The sequence below is a fragment of the Carcharhinus amblyrhynchos genome, chromosome 24, assembly GCF_965287045.1.
Source record: "Carcharhinus amblyrhynchos chromosome 24, sCarAmb.v2.hapA, whole genome shotgun sequence".
NCBI classification, from domain to species: Eukaryota; Metazoa; Chordata; class Chondrichthyes; order Carcharhiniformes; family Carcharhinidae; genus Carcharhinus; species Carcharhinus amblyrhynchos.
Window position 1 is genome coordinate 19,502,229 of NC_137347.1, and position 23,994 is coordinate 19,526,222.

The window sequence follows — 23,994 nt, forward strand, 5'->3', positions numbered from 1 at the left end:
CAGCATGATAAACCATGTTACATTTTATCTTGGATCATCATCAGTAGGACAGCTCGTTGTTCACTGATCATCAGCCTGGCTGTGGCAGTGGCCATTTTTAAACTTTGAAATCAGGTTGATGAAAACAACTCTCAATCGCTTCAAACCATAAAAGTTCCATTAGATCATTCCTATATCTTACTTTGGATAGACTGATGCATAGTGAGTTTAAAATGAAACACAATTTTTCCAAAAAACCGGAGCAATGCACGTCAGTCTGTCCGAAAAGAACTGGACTGCAATCATCCCAGACTTAGTCACTTCTCGGGTGAGCTGTGCACTGGTTCTGGAAGGGTTCTGCCAGGCAGGCACTGCCAAGGTGCCAAGTGGGCACTGCCAGATTGTCACTGCCCAACCATGTCCTCAACCACCCGAGGGCTTCAATGGCCTCCAAGCCTCCCAATGTGGCCTTTATGCCACTGATCTCCGCTAGTGGAGACCAGTTGTGATTCTTGCGAGGTTTGCACTGCTTTTAATGATACTTTACGTATGCTAATCGACACTGCTCCTTTTCTGGGTGAGATCCAGTTTGCGTCAGTAAAAAGGGACCAGGATGATGGTAAACCATTTGGTGCTGTGTGCTAAACCGAGTTTTAGGCCCGCACAGAATTTTCCGGGATTGGCGCGATCTGCGCCAGGTGTGGCTTAACCAGAAATTCGCCCCCCCTGTTTTAAGTAAGGAAAGCTTCTGTAAACCTGCTGGGTTCATTGAACAATGTGCGGGAATCCTTTTAAAACTTCTGTCAGGTTTACATTAAGGGTGTGGTTGAGATCTCAAGACAGACATTTGAGAACAGTGACATAGACAGCCATCTGTCATCCATATAAAAGCAGCTCAAGAATTGTACTTGGAACCAGATTATTTGATAGAAAGCTGGGTATCAAAAACATGATTAAAAAACCATCAAAGACAGACAGCTGCAATTCATAATCTTAAAAGAAAAATTAATTTATAACAATTTTCCGGGGGACAAAAAAACTCCTTTGGTATAGCGTCTCGGAATCCACTATGAGGAACGGTAGAGTAGATGGAGGTTTTCCCTGCATTATCCGTACTTTATTTCAGCCAGTTGTTTCTTCATTTTTTCGTGTGACTCCAAATCCATCATTTAATGCTTTTTATTGTTGAGACTGTTTAAAGTACTGTAAGCTTAAATATTGCTGAATATTGCTTTGAATTTCTGTAATTTGTAGTTGAAATAAATTTCATTAGTCACTTCAGAAAATCTTACAATGCAGAAGGAAACCTTTCAGCCCTTTGTGCACTTGCCAGCTCTCTATAAGAGTTATCCAATTATTTCCACTCAGTTTTTCCCTCCAGCCCTGCAAATTTGCCTTTTCAAGTATTTATCCAATTCTCTTTTGAAAGTTACCATTGAATCTGCTTCCCAGCAGCCTTCCAGGCAGCGTTTTCAAGCGAGATGAAGAATCAAATTTGGGAGAAACAAATTGCAGAGCTTCAGTTTTCTGCCAGGAAGCACAATCTGAAGGTGTTACACTAAAGCATAAAGCATTTCACCTTCATTGTTTAAGATCTATTGGTAATATCAAGTGGCAGACAATGTCATGTAGTCCACATGTAGGATTTCTGCATACCAAGATGATATTCTATAGTTAGCTGAGCACAGGAACCAGTTCACAGGACTTCCCAAACGTAGATACAAAGGCATTCTGTTCGCCAATCTCAGAGCCAATATTTTGATTTGGTTTGAATTATTATTGTCACGTGTATTGGGATGCCGTGGAAAGTATCGTTTCTTGCACACTATACAGATAAAACCTACTCTACAGAGAATACACTGGGGAGAAGGAAAGGAGAGAGTCCAGAATATAGTGTTACAACCATAGTAGGGTGTAGAGAAAGATATAGTAGGTCCATTCAAAAGTCTGATGGCAGCAGGAAAGAAGCTGTTCTTGAGTCGGTTGTTACATGAGCAGAGACTTTTGTGTCTTTTTCCCGACGGAAGAAGGTGGAAATGGATGTGTGGTGTCCTTGATTATGCTGCTTTTCTGAGGCAGCAGGAAGTGTAGACGGAATCAATGGATGGGAACCCCTCCGCATGGGAAGAAAACAACAGCGATCAGATCAAATGGAGAAGTCTCTACCAGCAAGGGTACACGCCAAAAAACCAGGGCCTTCACCCAACAAAAGTGTCTTATATGTAATATTTGCAATCAGATCTGCAAATCAAGATTTGACTTAACACCAGATATGAGACGGTACTGATCTAAATGGAAAACAGTTAAACCTCCTTGTTGAATACTTGTGCATCAAAGTAATAGGAGAATCCATAATGAAATCTGCTTCTGCCACTCTTTCAGGCAGTGCTTTCAAACTAACACTATAACTTGAATAATATTGTCAATTAATGGATGTTGTCTTAAGTGAGTAACTCAGTTAAACAATAATGGAACACATTAGTATCTGAAGACAGAGTCATTGGGCCTTATTTTATCATTTTAATTCGAAGTGCTGGGGGGAACGTGAAATTGGGAGTGTTTCAGATCTGCAGTTCCGATTGGAGTCTTCAACTGCGCATGCGCAGTAAAAAATATAGAAGAACGTTTCCCTGCCACATCACTCCCAGGCTGGATAATGCCTCCCCCTGGCCCCCACAGCTATTGCCCCACCCCCACAACATTACTGACCCCCTTATCTCCCTATTCCCTTGCAACCTAGACCGATTGCGGCCACTTGCCCCCCTTTCCCTCCACCGATCACATGCAGAGTGATAGCAGACCTCCCCTTCCCCCCACAAGCAGAGTGGCCCCTGCTGCCCCCGCCGACCCCCACCCCCCACCAGAGAGCCATCTGACCCGCCTCACTCCCACCACCAGAGAGCCATTAGTCTCGCTTCCCTTCCCCACCAGAGAACTATCTGACCCACCTCCCTCCCCCCAGCAGAGAACCATCTGACTCATTTCCCTCCCCCTCACCAGAGAGCCATCTAACTCTCTTCCCTCACCCTCTCCCCCCCACACCAGAGAGCCATCTGACCAACCTCCTTCCCTTCCCCACCCCACCACCAATCTGGGTCAGAGTGCCACTGGAAGCTCTGAACTTATCTCCTCAGAAGCTGGAGCACCCGACTCAGACCTTTGTTGGATCTGGACGGGCGAACACAGTGGTAAAGTGGGAAGTGCTCGTAAGTTTGAGCGTGCAATCCATTAAGTTAATACAAATGCACGCAAATGCATTTAAATTGACATTGCTCCCGTTTTGGGCATGGTGCCAATGGCAGTCATTTTTGGCACTTGGTAAAGTGGGAATTGGCACAGATGCAGGCGCAGATCACACTACTCACCTTAAACTTGGCTTTACCAAGTTTTTGCACCCTCTTGATGGTAAAATCGGGACTATTGCCTCACATTTTGCTTTTATACTACTGAATTTTTGTTTGACATTTTATGGATTTTGTTTTTGTCCCAACAATAAGAAAGGTCAACAGTGAGAAAGGTTCTCTCCAGTTATCAAAGCTTATCCCAAAATACCTTCTCTATCCCATTAACTCCAAATCCTTGCCTTTGGTTTCATCCTCTTGTCAACAACTGCTTCAGCCCATTGGACAGTTACAACCTCAGCATCCAATGCAATCTGAAGATGAGCTGTTGATGCCATATCCTCACCATCACATGGATCAGCAAATTTCAGGGTCTTCACCCTAGACTCAGCTCTGCAAGGCTTAACCAAGGCTTAACCTTGCCTTTATCTAGCTACCTGTCATATCCTCAAATTCTTTCTAATCTCCTCACTACTGCACCTCCCTGTCTCCCTTTTAAGACCCTCTCAAAGGCCATATTTTTAAATTAGGTTACATCTGATAATTTCTTCTCTGACGCTGTGCCCATCTTTTGATTAAGCCTCTTGGAAGAATATTGTGACAGTTTCTTACGTCAAAGGCATTGTATGGATGCAAGTAGCTATACCATATTATATACTGGACATGCTTTCTACCCTGCCTGAAAGTAACTTTTATTGCTGTTAGAATAAAGAAGATCTTCACTGATTGAAATTGATGTCCTGGGTCACCTGCATAAAATCTTAGTTTAGTTCCTTTGTGTTGTTTTATATTTTAGATCTTTTGATTAAGTTCCCACTTAACTGCTTTCTTTCTGAACTGTGGAGTTTGAGCATCTCTACTGCAGCTCCGATGCTTATCTAGACAGTTTGAATTTTTTGTTAATTATTAATAATTACAGTTCTCTAATGTATTTGTATGTTTTATGCAGCACAGTAAATGGAATTGAATATAGTGTTCCAGGGAAATTCTGCCAAACATATCTGCTGGAATTCTACCACCTCACCCATCACAGGAATCGGAGCAGGTGAGAGCGGACAATGGGAAGGTCCAGTCTCAGGTCAAGAGAGGCTGTAAAATCTCGCCCATCGGGTAGCACATTGAAGTAAAGATTCTGAAGTGTGATATTTTACTGTCATTCTTAAATCATTGTCGCATCGATTAACACATTGATGTAAAATTCCTGTGTAATCCCCTAGTGGAGGTGATGGTCTAGTGGTATTATTGTTAAACATTAAATCCAGAAACTCAACACTTCTAAATGTTCTGGGGATCCGGGTTTGAATCCCACCATGGAAGATGGTGAAATTTGATCTCAATGAAAAATAAATCTGGAATTAAGTATCTACTGATGTCAATTGTCGGAAAAACCCATCCAGTTCACTAACGTCCTTTAGGGAAGGAAATCTGCTATCTTGATTTATATGTGACTCCAGAGCCACAGCAATTGGTTGACTCTCAACTGCACTCCAAGGGCAACTAGGGATGGGCAATAAATGCTGGCCAGCTAGCAATGCCAATGTCCCAGGAATGAATAAAAACAAAATTGTTAACCCAGCTATTTTAATTTGCTATCCTGCATCTCTGACAAGTCTGTTAATAAGTAAGAACCATAAAGGCTTAGGAAGATGCTTCCTACCTGCATGATTGCTTAGGAAATGATTCAAAAGAGAATTTTGAGAATAATAAAACAAGACAGTATTTTATTTGATATTGAACAGTATGTGTGTTTCCAATCAAGTCTTGGTTGTTCTAAGCAGTAGTCACAATCTCTCACATTTTTATTCTAGAAGCCGGATGGCCCCTTTAATATTAAATAATCAAAAATCACTTTAAAACTGATTGAAGAAAGAATACTAATTGATTAAAAATCTTCTGGAAGCAACATTTAAATCACAAAATGAATGGAGGCATATGATACAATGATAATGACCAGCTGATAATTTGATGACAGCATGGTGGCACAGTGATTAGCACCACTATCTCACAGTGCCAAGGACCCAGGTTCAATCCCAGCCTTGGGTGAGATCTGTGTGGAGTTTGCACGTTCCCCCAGTGTCTGCATGGGTTTCCTCTGGGTGCTTCAGTTTCCTCCCACAGTCAAAAGATGTGCAGATATGATGGATTGACCGTGCTAAATTTCCCTTAATGTCTCAGGATACGTAGGTTAGGGGGATTAGCGAGATAAATACATGGGATCATGGGGATAGAGAGTAGGTAAGATTCTCTTTTGGAGTGTTGGTGCAGATATGATGGACCAAATGGCCTCCTTCAGCCATGTAGAGATTCAATGATGTCTCCAGTGTAGCTTTGAGTCACATGATAAAGAATTCTAGCATCGTCTGGCAACAGGCCTCCTCTCTGGACCTAGCAAGGTAATCTGCGACCTCAATAGAAACAAAATGCTTGGGATTTAAATCAGTTATTCACATTATTATTAACATGCTAAATATCCATTCTGCATCCCACTCAGCACTAAACATGACAACATGATTTAATTGAGATTTAATTAAGAGCAATGTATTTGATATTTATACAGCATCTGTTTTCTTTGTGGAGAAAGAAAACAGATGTGCTTTTCTGGCTGTTTCAGAGTCAAACACTCCTGAATCTATACTACACCACTTGCCATATATTCCTGAGAACAGAACTCAAACACTAAAATGAGTGGGGAATATTGGTGTGAAATGCACTGGTGCTTGAATGTCCCTCTGCTGATAAAATCAACAACTAGGCTTTTGGGAGATAGACGATGGTGAATGGCACAATGGAACTTGAGACTCAGTGGCTAGTTTCCTGCCATTGAGTCCACTGAGTCCAAAAGAAGCACATCCATCATGTAGGCAGTGGCTTTGACAAAACAATGACATATCCTTCAATGTGATACATTATCCAAATATTTTTAAAACTGCCACCCATCTTATAATTGTGCGTCAACTTAATGTTATCTGCAGTTACTCAAGGTTGTTCGTTTAAGCAGAATTAAAGAGGAACAGTTTTCATTGAAAGGTTTTTTGACAAACACAAAGTTTTGCAAACTACAGAAGAGTGAGAATAATTATCCTTGATGTTTCATAATCACTCAAGATAGTTATTGATAAAGAATTTTTTCCATCTTTCAGGAAGGCATAGTCTCCTTAAAATCAAACAGCTAATTCTCCAGCTTTTTGGAGTCCAGGAACTTGAGATCTTTTAGATTTATTTTTAGCTTGAAACCATGGTGCACTCACTTCCATTAAGTGACACAAAATAAATCAATCAATTCATTCCCTTCATATGTTTATTTCTGGTAGTTTTACAGAAGGCAGGGTCACATATAAGACTGAAATGAGGTCAGAGCACAGGGACAACATGGCAACATAATTCAGACACTGTGGGGTGTGGGGAGTGAAGTGTGGGGGTGGGGGTGGGGGGGCAGGGTGGGGTTGATGGGTGGTTAACATAGGTGAGTGCATTGGTTTGAGTGCAGCTAGGGGTGGAATTCTTGAAAAAAAGAGGAAAAAAATGGAAACCAACTTCTAAGTTTCAACCCAACACATTATCTTACGAGGAAAGATTGAATGAACTTGGGCTGTTTTCCCTTGAGAGATGTCGGCTGAGGGGGGATCTAATAGAGGTTTATAAGATTATGAAGGGGATAGATAGAGTAAATGGTGGTAAGCTTTTTCCGCTATTAGAAATGGATAGAACGAGGGGTCACGGGCTTAGGGTGAGGGGGGCTAGGTATAAGACAAACATTAGAGGGCAGTTTTTTTACGCAAAGGGTAGTGGGGGTGTGGAATGCACTGCCGAGTAAGGTGGTGGAAGCAGGCACGCTAGGGTTGTTTAAGAGTCACTTAGACAGCCACATGAGCGGACTACATATAGGGGGATATAGTAGGCCTTACTAAACATTGTAGGCTCGGGAATACGTTTTGCCTCAGGGATGTTAGTCTTTGCCTGTTTAATAATGAATTTTTTTGTCTCCACAGGCATTTAAGTCCAGCAAGGGGCATGCATGCGGCAGGTTGTAGTGGGCTGCTCTTGGACATTGCTTCGGGAGTTGCCTATTGCTTCATGTCGTTAGTGTGCTTAAACTGGACCATCTTGAGGGCAACATGACAGCTCAGAGACTATCTCTGTTACTGTGCGGACACATGGATTTGGACCTGTGTCTGTGGGAGTTTGCACGTTCTCCCCGTGGTTGTGTGGGTTTCCTCCGGGTGCTCCGGTTTCCTCCCACATCCCCAAAGATGTGCTTTTAGGCTGATTGATTGGGTACTAAATTGTCCCTAAATTGGACCTCCCTGATCCTCGCACATTAGACGTAGACTAAAATCATGAATAGGTCACTGAGATAGTGGGACGGCGGCGCGGGCTCGTTGGGCCGAAGGGCCTGTTTCCCGTGCTGTGTTGTTCTTTGTTCTTTGTATTAGGCTTTGTGTGGGCAACCCACACAGGGAATGCAGGTTATCAATCTCAATTCATTAATCAGTGATATTGCCAGGGATTTTGCAGTTTAACTTTGGCCCCCCAGGCTTCCTGGAACTCACTAGTAAAAGCAAGATGAGAAGTTCCATTCAAGTTCTCTTCTGCTGTCTCCAAGATTGAAAGAAACTACAAAGGGTCGTGAATAAAACCCAGTCCGTCACTCAAACCAGCCTCCCATCCGTTGACTGTGTCTACACTTCCTGCTGCCTGGGGAAAGCAACCAACATAATTAAACAAAGACCCCATGCACCCCTGATATTCTCTCTTCCACCTTCTTCCATCAGGAAAAAGATATAAAAGGCTGAGGTCTCAAAAACAGCTTCTTCCCTGCTGCCATCAGACTTTTGATTGGACCTACCTTGCATTAAACTGATCTTTCTCTACACCCTAGCTATGACTGTAACACTACATTCTGCACTCTCCTCTTTCCTTCCCTATGCTTTGCCTGTATAATGCACAAGAAACAATACTTTTCAGTTTATATTAATACATGTGGCAATAATAAATCAAATCAAAAATGTTAGCAGCATTTAACAAAGCTGAATTATAATGGATTAAGGTGCCAGTCAATACTTTGTGCTCACAACTACTTGCCTAACTGGTTTAATTGGGGAATGGAATAATCACAGTAACCACATTTTACACGTTTTGATTTGTTTTGTGTATTTTACAGGTTTCAGCTACATTTTGGAGTTTTGGTGGTTTGGTGGACTTTGGATCTGTCACTTTGAGTGCTTTGGACTTCAGATGATGACCAGCAGCCACACACGAATAGCCTGCTCCTCACAGAGCTGCAGATCCACAGGAGGGGAGCAACAAGGGACTGCCGCTCACACAAAGCCACACACAACTTAGGCACAGCTTAAGTTTCCACAACATTTCTGAACATCAGCGTCTCATCAACCTCAGGGTGTCAGCTTAGATGGTAACAGAATATTTGTAGGCCGCTGGAACATAGTAGAAAGGGTCGAGAGCTTCAAGTTTCCAGGTGTCCAGATCACCAACAACCTGTCCTGTCTCCCCATGCTGACAGTATAGTTAAGAAAGCCCACCAACACCTCTACTTTCTCAGAAGAATAAGGAAACTTGGCACATCAACTACAACTCTCATCAGCTTTTATGCACCATAGACAAATGCACCATAGACAGCATTTGTGGTATGGCTCCTGCTCTGCGTAAGGCAGCAAGGAATGACAAAAGGTCATCACGCAAACCAGCCTCCCATCCATTGACTCTATCTATATTTCCCGCTGCCTCAACAAAGCAGCCAGCGTAATTAAAGACCCCACGCATACTGAGCGTTCTCTCTTCCACCTCCTTCAGTCAGGATAAAAATACAAAAGTCTGAGGTCATGTACCAACCGACTCAAGAATAGCTTCTTCCCTGCTGTCAGATTTTTGAATGGACCTACCTTGCATTAAGTTGACCTTTCGCTACACCCGAGCTATGACTCTAACACTACATTTTGCAGTCTATCGTTTCCTTCTCTATGAACGGTATGCTTTGTCTGTACAGTGTGCAAGAAACAATACTTTTCACTGTATGTTAATACATGTGACATTAATAAATCAAATCAAGATCAACTGAACCTTGTGGCCACTCTTTGCCAATGACTGTCAAGGTTATCATCTCACTCACCTTATTTGCCCTTGGATTCTTCAAAGTTTCTGTAGAGACATGTGCAGCTTTTTGCAGCCAGTGGCACACAAATGGATAAGGTAGGGAACTGATGGCTCCTTTGCTAGGGCTACCAATTGTGTCAATTTTGCCTGCAGTTGAGCCAGGATGGGCCTTGGTAGAATACTCTGTTGGTGAGTTGGTGATGGGCTGAATGGCCTCCTTCTGCACCGCAGGGATTCTATGAAGGAGTATTTGTCAACTACAAGGAATTCAACTTCATTTGCACAGTTGGTGTGTAGCCACAAGAAGGTCTTTGCACTCGTGTGTGCAAAATGATCACGCATTGCTTAGAAACCCGATAGATGAAGCCCTGGAGCAATCTGATGAATGCCATATGACCAGCAGATGTGTCAAGTGTTCTGAAGATGTTGTTCAGGCACCAGGATCTATCTGGAGCATCCTTCAGAGTCTGTAGATTTACCATGATACGCTGAACCCTCTGACAAGGTTCGGACTTGCAAGAGGAATAAGGTGCAGCTCACTGTGGATGATTTCGAGGAGAGCGGGGAGCAGGTTGATGATGGGCAATGCATTGTTAGTGGTGCACATTGCTGCCCTTAATTCCCGAGATGGTCTCATTTTTGCAAGGTTCAGTTAGGTTCTACCAGTATGCCCGTCTGACTTGCAAAAGCCACTGTAGGCCTCCCTCATCACATTACCGAAAATGCCGATTGCAACCAAAAAGCAAGAATAGGTCAGACAGAAAAATGGTGCAAAATAATTATCCTTGTGTGACTCATATAGAAAACAAAATAATCATAATATATATTTTCCTCTGCCAACCGGCTATATACAACTGGATTCCAAATATGATCCTACAGCCATGGCTGCATTATTGCCTTTATTCCAAAAATATAAGTAATAACTTGAACTTTTAACTCTGTTAGGTGACATAATTGCGTAAAATTAAAGTTTTTCTAAGTTTCACCAAACACTGGGTGCAAAATGTGTACTGTTGTTTCCACTGAAACTTTACATTATAACAGTGATATCATTCTTATAAACCTCCCTGATCCATGTGCTTTGTAACAACAGCATTGTCCCTCGACTGACCCACAGGGATAAATGCTCCTTCACTCATTGATCAACCTTGTGTGTGGACTTCTGTTAACAGTTTGAATCCTTTGTTTGTCGCACTGGGAATTCTGTGTCTCTCTTGAGAATATTGGAAGTTGGAATCATAAAGAACAACTTCGTTCTTTAAATGGAAACATAGAATTTTACCCACAAGATTCCTTCAAGCTGTCACGGCATCATTCAAATATCCAGAGACGATTTTATATAAAAAGAATTGCTGTGATGTTTTCAAGGAGAGGCATGTCTATTTCTGTCACGATATTGATTTACTCCTTTCCTCTTGTTTGTTGTGTGACAAATGTTGGAAACTTTCCTGACACCAAGTAAGATCAGCTTAACATCCATTCCCACTATAAGCACTCAGGGCAAAAGTGAATTTTTGAGGATAAAGCTAGCAGTGTTTGATCTCTTGTGCTTTACAGAGCAGCTAAAGGGTTGTAGTTGGCCTCTTTCCAATACCCCTGTTCCTGAGGTAGGCTCAAACTTGCATCAGTTCCTGGGGAACGCAGAAGGAATATTACAACAAATCGAACTTACATTGTTCGAGGGTTTTACATATAAATGTTACACATTTTGACTAAAGTTCATTATATATAACTGGGCAGGTAACCAGGTTAATAAATCTCTTTGGAAATCCATTTTGGAAATTAAATCTAAGGATAGGTGCAGCATAATATGTTCTGTTACACTGCAGCGCAGAATGGAGTGGTAGTGGGGAAGATGGTGGTAGAGTGGTGTTTAGTCCCATCCTGTGCTTTCATGGGAAATGACAGAGGTGCTTCCAAAGAGTTTTTTTTAAAAATCAACACACCTTACAATAGGATTAATTAATTTCTGGCTGTCAAAGTTACTTGGGTGGCAAAGATAACTCTTCTCACTTGTAAATATATCCCTGATATTAAATCAATGAGATGGAACATAGTATGGGATTATTCAAATTAAATCCTTCAATAACTGGAAACACACTGCCACACTGCTTGACCGTTTTATTGATGTGACATGCCGTGCGCTGTTGGAAACTGACAAGCCCAGGAAAGAAGGGGAATTTCACAGTAACTTCATTGCTATGTTAATGTAAGCCTCACTTGTGACTAATAAAAAATCTTTAAAACTCTAAGATGTTAAACAAGCTTTGTCATTTTGTGAAATCATTTGTGAAAAGCAGAGGAAAGTAATGAGTTAAAAAATTTGTTTAAAGATCGTAACTTGAAGCTGAAACATAAGAAAGTAAGTAAATAAGGAAATATGCAAAAGGTTGTTAAAGCTGTTTCAAAGGGTAAACATGGCGCAACATTAACATTTGAAAAGCTTTGACAAGAATTAAACTTCGATCCAAAGAAATTGGCTTTGACAAATGATGTTTGTCCACCTCAGAAGTAAGAAGAGCAACTTTCCTTAGATTCTGAAAAAAAAGTTTATTCATGTTATCTGTTGTGTCATTCGCTGTTACAAATCTCACTGGAGATTAATATGACATAAATGATAATAATACAATGTAGAGCTTCAACATATATATTATGTATGATGACATTTCTCATATTTATTGGCTTCCATGAAACTTTGGAAGCAGAATTACAATTCAGTACCTTTGAAGAAATCTGTAAAAAAAAACTTTGAGACACATTTCACGTAAAAGCACAAAATTCATCCCAAGAAACAAGAGAAGCAAAACAAAGTGCAAGGGTTAGATGCCAAGCTGTATCCAAGGAGCATAACAGCACCAGCAAAATAGAAAATGTGAAAGCTGTCATTGTGAAAAATGATGCGATGTCCTTTCTTGAACCTAGAAGACACAAGGAAACAGAACAGTCAACAGAATAAAGCACTTTCCCCTACTTCAACGGGTCAGCTGTATGCAGATATGTCCTGAAGAACCAGAAACCAACTATGATTTGGTTCCTACGTCTAGTGTCTTTTCAAGTTAGCTTGACATCATTAGCTATTTAGATTAGATGACTTTATCTGGCTACTCTAGCCAGCTACCTGCCACATTTCACCATTTAGCCCTGTCTGTTATGAGCTAACTTCCTTTCAAATCTAACAGAAGTCAGTCTGCTGCGATTACTGAGACTGCCTCCTAGTATCGTAGCTAAAGTGAAATAAAAACAGAAAATGCTGGGAAAACACAGCAGCTTTGGCAACACCTGTGGAGAGAAAAACAGAGTTAATGGGTGGAATTTTCAGAAAGAAATGGCAAAGTGTCAGGGTATGACTGAAAACTGGCCTGTAGTTGACCAGAAACATAGCCGGTTTTCAGACCACATTTTCTGGCACAGAGGGCCCAGGAAATCTGGAGGCCTGGTTTACATTGTTGCTCTGACACAGCGGGCATAACAGAGTAGGCAAGGCTGTCCCCATAGAATCGGGGCATTGCCTTTAAAGGGCACTTCTGACCTGCATTAAGAGAGTTCCCCTGATCCCCCTCCCCCCCTATGGATATAGAAGACCACCCCACAAGCATTAGGGCCACACCCCTCCCTCAACCACAGAAGTGTCCAGGGCTCTCTTCCCCTCTCCCCATTCCCCATGTTTTGACATCAGGACTCGCTACCACTCTACCTCTCCCTTCCACTGTTAGCAGTACACTCCCCTACACCACCACCACCACCACCAACCCCCCCCCCCCCCACTTCACATAAGGGGAACTCCAATGGAAGAGGATTACCTTCCTAACAGTGCCCACTTGGGCTGCCCCTGACAGTGCCCACGGCAGTGTCTCCTGGCAGTACCCCTTGGTGGGGCAATGCCTAGCCTCGGCCCTCAATTCTCAGGGCCTCCAGGTGCACCCTCGGTGAAATGAAAACCAGTCATGATTCGCGCCGGTGACATCATGCTGCTGGGGGGAGCATTCGATGGGGCTGGACGCTATGACATAAAATAGCTTAATTACATTCAAATGTATTTAAATTCATGCAAATCAGGTTCCCACCCTTTCTGGGCACGAACCTCATCATGTCACCAGTGAGAGGGGGGGCAGGGAAGCTCTCAAACTGACATCTCAGAGGCACATATCCCATTTAGGCCCCCACATGAGATTTAGCAGCCATAACAGGATTTGCGCCAAAGGGTCTGCTACATTCCGTCCAATGTTTGAGTCCAATATGACTCTTCTTCAGAGCTGTTAAATTGGATATGAAACGTTAACTCCGTTTCTCTCTCCACGGATGCTGCCAGACCTGCTGAGTATTTCCACCACATTGGGTGAAATTTTCCAGTCTCGCCAGCCACAGGAATCATGGTGGGTGGGACAGAATATTCAGTGGACCCTGTAAAGGTCCATTGACTTCAGCCGAGAATTTCCAACCTTGAGGCGAGTATGACCAGAAAATTCCACCCTTTGTGTTTTCAATTTGAGAATTCATATTAATATGTACATTCATGTTAATAGGTGATGTTCAAATAAACATAATGGATTGCAGGCAAAAATTCACATCAGATGAAGAGTCACATTGGCTCAAGATATTAACTGTTTCTCTGTCCACACGTGGTGCCAGACCTGCTAAGTTTATCCAGCAGTTTCTGTTTTTATTTCAGATTTTCAGTATCTGCAGTATTTTGCTTTGATATTATTGTATTTAAAGTGTTTCTTTCTCTCCTAGACCAACACAATGAGGATTTTTTGCCTTGTAACTGTCAAAGTAAAACTCAAGCAGTAATTTTTTTTTGCAAATATAATCACCAGTTAAACTTAGCACCAGTTTATAATGCCTTTTGTTAAAGAATTCTTAAGAAGGCTGTAATAATCTTACCGAGGTTGGTTTTCCATCACCAATCATCCTTTTATTTAGTGATATCTGAACACCGGTCAACAGCAACAGAGCACAGATCAATCCCGAGTGTATCACTTGCCTGCCTGAGTGATGACAGCTAGTTTTAAACTCCCCACCTCTCCTTCCCTGTTGGGTGAGCCTCCAATCGCCTAATACGGAAGCTTATACTCAACAAAGTCCACGGGGAGATCTATTGCTGATTCCCCCGTGGCCATCCTAACAAATCCAAGAAGTCTGGAGAGCTGATACTGGTGGATTTTGTCCATATTTATAGTTTGTAGTGCCTCCCTTTTACAGAAACATTATGAACATTGAAAATAGGACCAGAAGTAGGCTATTTGGCCCCTCGAGCCTGCTCTCCCATTCACTATGATCATGGCTGATCATCCAGTTAAATAGCCTGATCCCACTTTATTCACACATTGTTTGATCTGCTTCGCCCAAAGAGCAATATCTAACTCCTTCTTGAAAACATACAGGGTGTGACCTTACCGCCTGTTTGTGCCAAGCTCTCACTGCAGCAAAGACGGGGAATTTGGCAACAAACCAAATCTCCATCCACTGCAGTGGGATGGGGAAATCCAGCCACAATGTCTTGGCCTCAACTGCTTTCTGTGATTGTGAATTCCACAGGCTTGCCACTCTCTAGGTGAAGAAATTTTTCCTCATCTCAGTCCTAAAAAATTTGCCCTGTATCTTTAGACCATGACCCCTGATTCTGGATATCCCCATCATCAGCAACATCCTTCCTGCATCAACCCTGTCTAGTCCTGTTAGAATTTTATAGGTTTCTATGAGATTCCCCCTCATTCTTCTAAACTCCAGTGAATATAATCCTAACCGACTCATCAGTCTCGTCATCTCAGGAATCAGTCTGGGAAACCTTATCTGCACTCCCTCCATAGCAAGACCATCCTTCCTCAGAACAGGATACAAAACCTGCACATAATATTCCAGGTGTGGTCTCACCAAGGCTCTGTATATTTGCAATAAGATGTCTTGTGCTCCTGTACTCAAATCCTCTCCCTATGAAGGTCAACATACCATTTGCCTTCTTCACTGCCTGCTCCACCTGCATGCTTGCCTTCAGCGACTGGTGTACAAGGACACCAAGATCCATCTGCACATTTCCCTCTCCTAATTTATAGCCAATCAGAAAATAACCTGCTTTCCTGTTTTTGCTACCAAACCACGCATTTACGCACATTATACTGCATCTGCCATGTATTTGCCCACTCAATCAGCTTGTCTGATTCACACTGAAGCATCTCTGTGTCCTGCTCACAACTCACCACCCACCCCCTCCCCCCACCCAGCTTTGTGTCATCTGCAAATTTAGAGGTTTTACATTTAGTTTCCTCATCTAAATTATTAATATATATTGTGAATAGCTGAGGTCCTAGCACTAAGCCTTGTGGTACCCCATTTGGAAAAAGACCCTTTATTCTTACTCTTTGTTTCCTGTCTGCCAACCAGTTTTCTATCCATCTCAATACACTATCGTCAATCCCATGTGCATTAATTTTACATGCTAAGTTCTTACGTGGGACTTTGTCATTAGCTTTCTGAAAGTCCAAATAAACCACATCCATTGGCTGCCCCTCATCAACTCTAATAGTTACATCCTTGATTTTTAAAAGGCATCTGGACAAATGCATGAATAGGATGGGAATAGAGGGATATGGTCCCCAGAAGGTAGAAGGTTTTATTTCAGATGGGCAATATGGTTGGTGCAGGCTTGGAGGGCTAAAGGGCCTGTCCCTGTGCTGTAATTTTCTTTGTTCTTTGTTATCCTCAAATAATTCCTGTAGATTTGTCAAGCATGATTTCCCTTTCATACATCCATGCTGACTCTGTCTGATTCTGTCACAGTATACCAAGTGCTATGCTGTAAAATCTTTGACAATGGACTGTAGAATTTTCCCCACTTTCAACGTGAGACTCACTGGTCCATTTTCTCCCTACATCCCTTTTTAAAGAGTGGGGTTACAGTGCTACCCTCCAATCTACAGAAGCTGACCCAAAGTCCGTAGAATCTTTCAGGCACTTGTAGACACACACAGCCAGGAATATAGGATCGCTGCAGTCCAGCCCCTTCTTCATATATTTCCCTCTGTCCAAATCCAAGGAGGTGATTTATTCACCAGTTCATTTTTCTCTTCACTGCCCCATACGGCAACTGTTAAACATCAGAGTGGTTTACGGTTTGTTATGATTTATAAACCGGTTTCACAGTTATTGTTACAATCATGGAAAAAAAAATGGCGGAGGATTCCACCTAACATTTCAAATGTCCTTTGTGATATAACCTGCAACCCGTGGGAGTTCTGTATCTGTAAGGGCAGGGAGCAAAGATCTAATTTCTGGCATTATTGAAGTAAATAAAGCCAGTGCAGTTAAACAGAAGGGATTACTGTTGCTTCAAAGTGGATGACAGGAGGATCTGATTTCTAATCTACAAAGTAGTGATTGTAGAGAAGTTTGTGAAGTTATATTTTTCAACAGTTGTTAAGTACAACCCATGTCAAAGTTTAAAAGAGAAAATGTTTATGAGCTTCAGTGAAATGCGACCCTTCCTTTTTCAAACTTTATCTTTGTCAATGCCTTTAGTCACTATGGTCATTATGTTGGGATGTCCAATAATTGTCAGAATTATTTGACACCTCCTGGCTTTCCAGTTCACTAGACATATCTTATGCATACTCCTTGACTTGGCGAATGTTGTCAGTTTCAAGTTCACAATAATTGTAAGGGTGGTCATGAGGAAATTACACCGTCAGCTACAGCCTAAATAATAAGTTAGCCCCAAGCTTAAAGAAGTTACTCCTTTAACAAAAATAGGAACATTTTAAGTTTGAGTTTATTCTATTAGTGTCACAAGTAGGCTTACATTAACACTGCAATGTAGGTATTGTGAAAATCCCTCCAGTCACCACACCCCGGTGCCTGTCTGGGTACACCAAGAGAGAATTTAACGTGGCCAATGCACCTAACCAGCACATCTTTCGAACTGTGGGGGGAAACTGGAGTACTCGGCGGAAACCCACACAGACATAGGGAGAATAGTGCACAGACAGTGGCCCAAGCTGGCAATTGAACCTTCTTATAATTAAACAAATGGTTACAAAATCTATATCTAAATAGAATATGTTTTCCACAGACTTTCTCATTAGAATCATATAGCGCAAAAATAGGCCCTTCGAAACTGCACTGACAATTCCACCCAGGCCCTGCCCCCATACTATACCTGCTAATCCCTCTAGCCTATACATCTCAGGACACTAAGGGGCAATTTTAGCATGGCCAACCAACCTAACCCACACATCTTTGGACTGTAGGAGAAAACCAGAGCACCCAGAGGAATCCCACACAGACACGAGGAGAATGTGCAAACTCCACACAGACAGTGACCCAGGCCAGGAATCGAACGCAAGTCCCTGGAGGTATGAAGCAGCAGTGCTAACCACTGTGCTACCGTGCCGCATGCCATATTTTCAGCTTACAATAAGATAGTGAAGAGTTGACTTTAATATAGTGATTGTCCATTCACTCGGCACTGCAGGTCTTGCTCCATTAGCTTTCACTTATTGTTAAGCACCAGGACTATCATCCCAAATTATTATCAAGTCTTGTGTAAAGCACATGCCTTTCACAGCCCATGACATTGCAGGTAGAAAACAAATCCTAAAAAAAAGCAAAGGAAAATTTAAGAAACAAATTTATAAGTGATTGTAATTACCCTCTCAATGACCTCAGTGGTGGTTTCCAAATAACAGCTGCTGCCACAATTTGTCTATTTAAACAACTTCCTCACAGGAATATTCACTCCCTCCAGTGACTGTCAAGGGTGTGTAAGAAGCTAAATATCACAATCATTCTCCAGAACCCATACTAACTGTGACCATTGTCACTGGAGATTTGCTTGTTATTGTAGAAAGATGAGTCAGTTTTCTAATGTCAGATTGAGGCTGTAGCTGAAACCATCAATGAAAACCCATTTTCTGTGGTCAGTTTGGCCTCTTAGGTAAAATCAGTGTTGTAACCCATTTTGGTAAGTCCCGTTCTGATCAAAAAGGCAGATTGATAAATTTGAATGTGGCACTTTTTTAGCACTGGTGTCAAATTCACGGAGACATTTTTAAGATGTATTCTTTCACGGGATGTGGGCATCGCTGGCTAATCCAGCATTTATTTATTTAAGTATTTATCCTTAGATGTCCTTGAGGAGGTGGTGTCTTCTTGTACTGCAGTACATGTGGTGTAGGTACATCCAAAGTGCTGTTAGGGAGAGAGTTCCAGGATTTTGACCCATTGACAGTGAAGGAACAGTGATGTAGTTCCAGGTCAGGATGGTGAATGACTTGGAGAGAAACTTGCAGGTGCTGTTGTTCCCAGGTGGTAGAGCCTAGGGGTTTGGATGGTGCTGCTGGAGGAGACTTGGGGATTGCTGCAGTGCATCTTGGAGATGGTACACACTGCTACAACAGTGTTGGAGGGAGTGAATGTTGAAGGTGGAGGCTGCTTTGCTTTGGATGGGGTCAGTCTTCTTGAGTATTGTTGGAGTTGCACATATCCAAGCAAGTGAAAATTATTCCATTATACTCCCCTCATGTGCCTGGTGGATGGTGGATAGGCTTTAAAGAGTCAGGAGATGAGTTGCTCCACCCCCAGTATTTCCAGTCTCAGACTTGCAGTCGTAGCCACAGTATGTAAATGGCTCAATTCAGTTTCTGATCAACAGTAGTCCCAGGATGATGATAGCTGGAAATTAAATGATATTAAAGCCATTGAACAGCAAGGGGGAATGGTTAGACACTTATTTGTTGGAGATGCCAGACACTTCTGTAGCACAAATGTTACTTGCCATTTATAAGCCCAAATCTAAATGTTGTCCAGGTCTTGCTGCATTTAGACACAACTGCTTAAGTATCTGAGGAGTCACAACTGGGGCTGAACATTGTGCGGTTGTCAGTGGACATCCCACTTCTGACCTTGTGATGGAGGGGAGGCCATTGGAGAAGTAGCTGAAGATGTTTGGGCCTAGGGCACTACCCTGAGAAACCCCCTCAGCTCCTGATGTCCTGGGACTGAACTGATTGACCTTCAACAATCACAACCATCTTTCTTTGTGCCAGGTGTGACTCTAACCATTGCAGAGGTTTCCTCTCGATTCCCACTGATTCCAGTTTCGCTGAGACTCCTTGATGCTATATTCGGTTAAATGCTGCTCTGATGTCAAGGACAGCGTCTGTCACCTCAGCTCTTTTATCCAAGTTTGAACCAAGACTGTTGTGAGTTCAGGAGCTGAATGGCCTTGGCGGAACCCAGACTGATTGTCAGTGAGCAGGTTATTTCTGACAAGGTGCTGTTTGATAAACTGGTTGCTGACCTCTTTCACAACTTTGCTGATAAAGAACAAAGAACAGTACAACACAGGAAACAGGCCCTTCGGCCCTCCAAGCCTGTGCCGCGCATTGGTCCAACTAGACTATTCGTTTGTATCCCTCCATTCCCAGGCTGCTCATGTGTCTATCCAGGTAATTCTTAAACAATCCCAGCATGTCTGCCTCCACCACCCTACTTGGCAGTGAATTCCAGGCCCCCACCACCGTCTGCGTAAAAAAACGTCCCTCTGATATAGGAGTTATACTTCGCCCCTCTCACCTTGAGCCTGTGACCCCTCGTGATCGTCATCTCTGACCTGGGAAAAAGCTTCCCACTATTCACCCTATCTATACCCTTCATAATTTTGTACGCCTCTATCAGGTCTCCCCTCATTCTCTGTCCTTCCAGGGAGAACAATCCCAGTCTACCCAATCTCTCCTCATAGCTAAGACCCTCCATACCAGGCACCATCCTGGTAACCTTTCTCTGCACTCTCTCCAAAGCCTCCACGTCCTTCTGGTACTGTGGCGACCAGAATTGGAGGCAGTACTCCAAATGTGGCCTAACCAGCATTCTATACAGCTGCAACATCGGACTCCAGCTTTTATACTCTATACCTCATCCTATAAAGGCAAGCATACCATATGCTGCCTTCACCACCTTCTCCACCTGTGCTGCCACCTTCAGGGATTTGTGGACTTGCACACCTAGGTCCCTCTGTGTTTCTATGCTCTTGGTGGCCCTGCCATTTATTGTGTAGCTCCCCCCTACATTAGTTCTTCCAAAATGCATCACCTCGCATTTATCTGGATTAAATTCCATCTGCCATTTCTGGTCGAGGGAACAGTGATGAGGCAATAATTTACCAGCTGAGATTTATCCTGCTTTTTGTAGGCAGGGCATTGGTGCACAATTTTCCACATTGCAAGGTAGTTTATTTGTTAGTGTCACAAGTAGGCTTACATTAACACTGCAAAGAAGAAACTCTTCTAGTCACCACACTCCGGCCCCTGTTCAGGTACACTGAGGGAGAATTAACCATGGCCAATACACCTAACCAGCACATTTTTCAGACTGTGGGAGAAAACCGGAGCTCCCAAAGGAAACCCATGCAGACACAGGGAGAATGCGCAGACTCCATACAGACAGTGACCCAAGGCAGGAATTGAACCTGGGCCCCTGGTGCTGTGAGGTAGCAGTGCTATCCACTGTGTCACTGTGTGCCAGGTCGATGCCAGTGTTAAACTGGAACAGTCTGACTAGGAACACAGCCACTCTGGAGCACAGGTCTTCAGTACTATTGCCAAATGTTGTCGGGACCCATTCCCTTTGCAATATCCAATTCCTCTGACCATTTGCTGATATCACATGGAGTGAATCAAACTGGCTGAACACTGGCATCTGTGATGCTGGGGACCTCTGATGAAGATTGAGATGGATCATCCACTTGCACTTCCAGCCGAAGATTGGTGTGAATGCTTCAGCCTTACCCATTGCGCTGATGTGCTAGGCTCTCCCACCATTGAAACAGGGGATATTTGTGGAGCCTTCTCCTCCAGCTAGTTGTTTAATTGTCCACCACTATTTATGATTGGATGTGGCAGGACTAAAGATCTTAGATTTGTTCTGTTGATTGTGGGATTGCTTAGCTCTGTCTATTGCATGATGCTTATGCTGTTTGGCATGCAAATAGTCCTGAGTTATTTAGGAATGCCTGGTGCAGATCCTGTCTCACCTTCCTGCACTCTTTACTTCATCAAGGTTGATCCCCTGGCTTGGTGGTAATGGTAGAGTGTGAGGATGTGCTGAGCGATGAGGTTACAAATTGCTGTTGAATATACTTCTTGCTGCTGATGGCCCACAGTGCCTCAATGATGCCCAGTTTTGAGTTACTAGATCTGTTTCAAGTCTATCCCACTTAGCACAGTGATAGCATTGCTACTTCGCAGTGCCAGCGACTCGGGTTCAATTCCAGCCTTGGATGAGTGTCTGTGTGGCATTTGCACGTTCTCCCCATATCTGCGTGGGTTTCCTCTGGGTGCTCTGGTTTCCTCCCGCAATCCAAAGATGTTCAGATGAGATGGATTTACCATGCTAAATTGTCCCTTAGTGTCTCAAAGTGTGTTGGTTAGGGCTAAATATGTGAGGTTACGGGGATGGGGAAAGGCGGGTGGGGGGGGGGGTGGGATGCGGGCCCAGGTAAGATTCTCTGCCGAAGAGTTGATGCAGCCTTGATGGGCCAGTTGGCTTCCTTCTGCACTGTAGGGATTCTGTGACAATATGAAGGCGGATATCCTCAATGTGAAGACAGGACTTTGACTCCACAAGGACTGTGGAATAGTCACTCCTACCAATACAGTCATGGACAGATCCAGCTGCGGCAGGTAGATACGTGTGGACAAGGACAAATAGGCTTTTTCCCTCCTGTTGGTTTCCTAACCAATTGCCACTGACCCTGTCTAGCAGCCAAGTCCAGCTCAGCCACAATTGGTGATAGACATTGATGTCCCCCATCCAGAGTACATCTGTGCCATTGTCACCATTAATGCTTCCTCCAAGTGATGTTCTACATGGAGTACTACTGATTCCAACTGAGGGGATGCAGTAAGTTGTGATCAGCAGGAGGTTTCCTCATCCATGTTTAATTTGATGCCATGAGACTTCATGGGGTCTGGAGCCAATGTTGAGAACTCCCAGGGCAACTTTCTACTAACTGATTTGATTTGACTTATTATTGTCAAACATGTATTAGCATGCAGTGAAAAGTATTGCTTCTTACGCACTATACAGACAAAACATACTGTACTTAGTGAAGGAAAGGAGAGGATGCAGAATGTAGTGTTAAGTTACAGCTAGGGTGTAGAGAAAGATTGAATTAATACAAGGTAGGTCCATTCAAAAGTCTGATGTCAGCAGGGAAGAAGCTGTTCTTGAGTCATTTGGTATGTGTCCTCAGACTTTTGTATCATTTTTCCGACGGAATAAGGTTTAAGAGAGGTCAGGGGTGTGGTGGGTCCTAGATCAAGCTGGCTGCTTTTCCAAGGCATTGGGAAGTGTAGACAGAGTCAATGGATGGGAGGCTGGTTTTCATGATGGACTGAGCTTTGTTCACTACCCTTTGTAGTTTTTTGCGGTCTTGGACACATCAGGATCCATACCAAGTATGTTTAACTGTATACCGCAATGTCCACTAGATTTGTCCTACTGGAGGGACAGGACATACCCAGGGATGGTGATGGTGGTGTATGGAACATCACCTATATGATTTGGTGAGTATGATTATGTCAGCTGCTTCTTGAGTAGCCTGTGTGATAGCTCCCCCAATTTTGGCACAAGCCCCAAAATGTTAATGAGGAGGACGTTTATGGTCAATATGGTTGGTTATACCATTGACATTGCCAAGGCCACGTCAGTGCAGTAGCCTGTCTGGTTTCATTCCCTTTTGAATTTTTTGTAGCAGTTTGATGCTTCCTGAGCCATTTCAGAGGGAGGGAATGTAAGAGTCAATCTCATTACCATGGCTCTGGAGTCATGTGTGAGCCAGGCGAAGTAAAGATGACAGATTTCATTCCCTAAATGATATTAGTGAACTAGATTTTTTTTTAATCTGGCAATCAACAATGGTTTTGCGGTCACCACTACTGAGAATAGCTTTATAGTTCAGATTTTATTAATGGAATTTAAGTACCAGCTGCCTTGGCGGGATCTAGCCCATGTCCCCAGAGCATTAGCCTGGGCCTCTGGATTACTAAACCATCACCATCTCCAGGGGCTAGTCAAAATTGGGAGAGCTATCACACAGACTAATCAAGCAGAAACCTGACATAGTCATACTCACCAAACAATAAAACTTGCAGGAAATGTACCATATAGCATATAGTTTTGTCCCACCAGCAGAACAAACCTAGCGGAAGTGACGACAGCCGTGTACAATAATGCATACTTGGTATGGCTCCTGCTCTGTCCAATGCTGTGGGATGTGGAAAGTCTGGCAGATTGGAAGAGCAAGACCTCACTTGCAGACAGCCAGCCACATACAGACAAGGCATTTCCCAGGAGCAGGCTACATCGCGCTGACGGCAACTGGCAAATATTGAGCAGGCTGAGAGATATCTACAGACTTCAATAAAAGGCCACCAGGACACACAAGGAAAAGTTTTATCAACCTACTTCACAGGAATGCTTGACTCCTCAGCAGGTTCACCCAGTGGGAATCCCACGGAGGAGTGGGTCAAATTTCCATCATGGTTTCCCCAACTCGCATTTATTCATA